Source organism: Pinus tabuliformis, chromosome 7 (genome assembly GCF_031772625.1).
Source record: "Pinus tabuliformis cultivar Carrire ecotype Pingquan chromosome 7, CPIR1, whole genome shotgun sequence".
Taxonomy (NCBI): domain Eukaryota; kingdom Viridiplantae; phylum Streptophyta; class Pinopsida; order Pinales; family Pinaceae; genus Pinus; species Pinus tabuliformis.
In genome coordinates, this window is record NC_142293.1 from 345,392,164 (window position 1) to 345,397,110 (window position 4,947).

A 4,947-nucleotide genomic window follows, 5' to 3' on the forward strand; every position below is an offset into this window, starting at 1 on the left:
GTTCGTAGAATTAGTCTAACAACTTAAGATACCCATAATTTTGTTTGAAAAAATTATTAAGATACCCATAATTTTGTTTGAAAAAATTATTATTTATTCAATGTTGGTTAACAAGGATTACTGGCGTTACACTAAGCATGCCAAATCATTGAGTGCGTTTTTGTTTTCTATTTTTATATCCTTATGGCAATTAGTTCTTATGGTTCGTATAACCGTTTTTAAGTGGTAAGTTACAATCTTTTTTGGGGACAAATGCTGTTTAAAATAACAGAAAATATGATAAAAAATAATATCCAAAAGTACATAATCTTATTTTTAGCTTAACAGGTATTAGCCGCAGTAAAGCATGCCAAATCATTCAAAGGTAATCGAACAAAATCATGAGAGTGCTTCTTAAGCCATTCCTACCACATAACTAAGGACATCAAGGCCTATTGTTGTTCATAGTCTGCCTTAGCAAGGAGGCAATTGAAAATATCATATTTATTTGGTTTTACTTGAAGCAAAGGATAATTTGCCAGGAAGATGGGAAACCCAACAGTTGAACTGACACAACCAAGGTAACTTACGCATAGCCTGAACAGTATTGTATACAAATTCAGCTGCCATTTGATATACCCATATAATAACTGCGGATATTATTGATTTTGGGCTTCAATTTCGGTCGGTTGCAGTCTTTAGCAGCCATATCGTTCAATGCAAAAATCAAAAGGCTTCAGCCTTGACATCTAGATGTCAAAGAGAGGCGTTTATATCCAATTGATGATCAGAGCAATTGACATTATCTTTGAGATAAATAGTAAGATAAGCACGGTAAATCATAAGATGTTCACAAATCACTCAGGTTTTGTGTTTTCATGTATCAAGTGGCATGGTAAAATGTCTCGATTGAAAAGGTAGAGCCCAGTAAAGCTACATATTGCAGACACATTTTCTACTGTTCCAACTTCATCCAGAATTTCCACCGGACAAAAGTCATACTCCCTCTGAATCTCCAGTTTAAATCACCCTCAGTGTTGGGCTTGAATATCCTTTGACATGAATTATTTTCTCATGGATTGATGATGGTATTTGGTTTGATACTTGTACACAAACATGTCCAAGGATATGAAGGAATTTGATAAATCATTTCTCAAGGGCTTCTTGTAATCTTAATAATAGGAATACCTAACAGTGGGTCTACTATGTAACGCCTATATGGCATTTGTTATAAAGCCTTCAATGGAGATGCAAAGGTACCCATAAATTAAAAAGATGTACTTTTAAGAGGCTCTTTACCTCCATATATACGTATATAAATGTATACTTGAAATTAACAATTATAGATGCTTATAGCTCTAACAGACATGGTTTGACATTTCTTTTTGACAAATTTCCTGTGAAAATGTCCAGAAACCACAACAAAACCCAGGACATGGAACTGGAAATTCAGACATATGAACAGGAAATAGCAGGAAATGTCAGTGAAATTTCATGAAACATGAATAAGTTACGTTAAATCACCTTAAACCAAAACCACAGTTGTTCTTGGACTCGACGTGCCCCTTGTTTAGAGCAGTAGCATTCATATTTTTGACATGTAGTTTTGCAACATTTTTGTCCTTTTGAAGCATGAAGCCATCCCACACAGCGGAGAGTGAAACAAAATGTGCAAGCGTAGAAAAACAAGTTGACCGTCAAATATCATCATTGATTCTAAATGCAGCAAGCTCAGTACCAACTTTAACGCGGTACATTGCAAACTTAAATGCAGTTCTGCAAAGCCACAAGAGTCAAACAGTAAGTTGTTTGTCATAAAATCTCTGGAGATAAGAAGCCGTGGCTAAAAGTCATATAAATGTATAGCAATAAGAGTTACCTGCTGGGAAGAATAAATCCTTGCAACTTATAAGCCACGCTCAATGCATAGAATGACCCTCGATATTCTATGATCTCTTCAAAAGAACCAATGTAGGTAGCAACATTGTATAATCACTGCACTACCTAAAAAATAAACAAGTTTCTGACTTCAATATATATAAAACAGCTGTGAGCATTCCACTTGAAAATATGTGAGAAAGTATGAATAATGAATAATAGCATAAAAAGGTCTTTTCATTTATCATTATTGACTCACCAAGGCTAGGCCTATATGCATCAACTGTTGATGACTGCTTGCAATGTTGAAATACGATACCTAGTCCTTGGCTCCCATTGCCAGGGACAACTGCATGTCTAGACTCTCCCTTAATGTTAGCCAACGGCTTGTCCGTTGCTTGTTCCAAAGAGCATCACCAATAATCCCTACATGAACAGAGTCCATCCTTGAAATGATGGAAGCGGTTCATGTCCCTGAGAATTATTTCTCGCTTGACAACATTGGAAATGAATTTGATAGCACTGTGGCAGTGATCACAAACACGAAGGTTCTTGTTGACCAAGATAGGTGTTCCGGGACATGTGTTTAGAAGCCCAAAAGCAATTGCCAGTTTTTCACTGTGCCCACAGAGTATTTGTTCCCTCTCGTCCTCTTTTACATCATGAAATACAGAGGACATGTCAGGCAGACATCCAGCCCGCTTCATCTGGTCAGCCATATTCTCTAAGAATGCATAGATTTCCTCAGACTGTGGGTGAGACCTGTCTCCTGCAAGAAATGTATAAACCCAGTTATCAATCTCAATCCAGCTACAACCTGGATTCTTTTTCAACCCCTTTTCTTTCATCTTTGTTCTTGTCTTTACTACATCATTCCACCTTCCCGCTACAGCATATATGTTGGATAACATTACATAATAGGCAGCATTTTCTGGATCCAATTCAAAAAGCTTTCTTGCTGCATGCTCTCCAAGCTCCACATTACCATGAATTTTACAAGAACCAAGCAAGGCACCCCAAACACCAGCATCAGGCTGTAATGGCATACTTTCAATGAAGTTAAGAGCATCATCTAGGCGCCCAGCACGGCCAAGGAGGTTAACCAAGTGCACACAGTGATCCATTCTAGGTGTGATGTGATAATCTCTCATCATGCTATCGAAGTATTTCAATCCATCATCCACCAGACCTGCATGGCTGCATGCACACAGAACAGCAATAAAGGTGATGTGATCCGGCTTAATACCCTCCACTCGCATTTCGTAAAAGAGTGTGAGAGCATCTTCATCATGACCATGTATTCCATATCCTGCAATCATTGCATTCCATGAGACAACATTCCTGTGAGAGACTCTATTGAACACCTTGCGAGCAACGCCTACATTGCCACATTTTGCATACATGTCAATCAGTGCACTACATACGACAACATCGGATTCTTGCTCACGTTTGATCGCATAACAATGTATCTCCCTCCCCTGCTGCAGAGCTGTTAAGTGGGTACATGCAGGAAGAACACTAGAAAGCGCAACCGGATCTGCCTCAATGCCTACTCGTTGCATTTTCCTAAAGTAATCCAAAGCCCCAACAGATTCTCCTGCCTGTGTAAACCCAGCGATCATGGCACTCCAAGAAGCTAAGTCTCTCTCAGGCATTTTGTCAAACATATGGCATGCAAAATCGATCCTCCCGCATTTAGGATACATGGCCACAAGAGCGCTGATCACATGAGCATTTGATTCAAACCCGTTCCTAATAGCATACCCATGAATCTCCTGACCCTGTTGCAGAGCTGCCAATTGCCCACAAGCCGGAATCACGCTCGCAATACTAAACGCATCCGGCTTCATACCCGCAGACTCCATTTCACGAAAGACTTCCAAGGCCTCAAGCGAAAGGCCATTCTGAGCATAGCCTGCAATCATGGTATTCCATGAAACAACATCCCTCTCAGATATTTTGTCAAATACATCCCGTGTATCCTTCACACAGCCACGTTTCCCATACATTGACATAAGAGCACTACCCAAATGAGCATCAACCTCGATCCCACATCTAACAATATGCTCATGAATATCCTTCCCCTGTTGCCAATCTGTGCACACTCCGAGAACGCAGGCAAACGTAAATTTATCAAGTCGAATACCCGTCTGCTGCATTTGGGTGTATAGAGAAAATGTCTCATTGCAGAGCCCTTTTCTGGCATATCCTCTAATCATAGCATTCCAAATGAACACATTTCGCTCTGGAATTCTGTCAAAGACGAGGCGAGCAGCTTCTAGATCACCAAAAATTGCGTAGGTTCTCACGAGTTTGGTTCCAAAGAAAACGTTCTGATCCAGGCCAGTTATAAGCAAGAGGGTATGGAGTTGCTTACCTTGGGATAGCGATCGTATGTCTGCAGTTGCCTTAATAAGAGAATCGTAAACTGTGGAATTGACAGGTATTGAATCCTGGAATTGAGCGTCTTCATAGAATGTGGGTTGTGTTATTGCAGACGTGAGGAAAGTTAAAAACTGAGTGTATTTTACAGTAGTTATCCATAGTCTAGAAGGGACTATCGAGTGAGATATCGTTCTCAGCATTTCTAGTTTGGCATCGCCATGTGATCCATAGGTTCACCGTAATGTCTAGCTAACTAAATAGGCTAGCCTCTTTTAGATGTCAGACTTCAGTGCGAGAAACCATTTTGAGGCGCTAATCTTCGAAAGTTATCTTAAACCCAATTCGAGAAGCGATTTGTTGACGATCCTTCTCGCGGCCCTTCACCGCCATGTAGACATGTAATGTTTATGCTTAGAAATCTCAATATAATAAAAATAGAATGTAAGTTGTAGAAAGTAAAACTTGAGAAAGAAAAAATTATATATATGTATGATGTTGATGTCTTTTTAATATCCATTGGACTCTTTTGGATCTACAAGGTCCAAACTAATGCCAAGCAAATTTTCACTACACCATGGTATAGCAGGAAGGGCTTCCCTCATTCCACCTCTAGGAAATAAATCCCCTTTTAACTAAATTTAAATCATGACTATGGAACAGGTGCGAATAACTCCTTAACAACAAAGGGGAAGGATTTCCATGTAA

The 4,947-nt window shown here is 39.4% G+C and overlaps 1 pseudogene across 2 annotated transcripts; it reads right to left on the reverse strand.

Annotated features, from left to right (window-relative positions):
* Window positions 1-1,283: 1,283 nt before the first annotated feature.
* Window positions 1,284-4,614, reverse strand: LOC149247350 (putative pentatricopeptide repeat-containing protein At3g23330 pseudogene; annotated as a pseudogene). Of its 2 annotated transcripts, XR_016266621.1 has the most exons (4): window positions 4,235-4,366; window positions 2,117-4,110; window positions 1,859-1,983; window positions 1,284-1,755 (listed from the first exon to the last, which is right to left on the reverse strand). The product of XR_016266621.1 is annotated as a putative pentatricopeptide repeat-containing protein At3g23330 pseudogene, transcript variant X2 (transcript). The 2 variants fall into 2 exon arrangements; XR_016266620.1 differs by having other exon boundaries at window positions 2,117-4,614.
* Window positions 4,615-4,947: the final 333 nt, after the last annotated feature.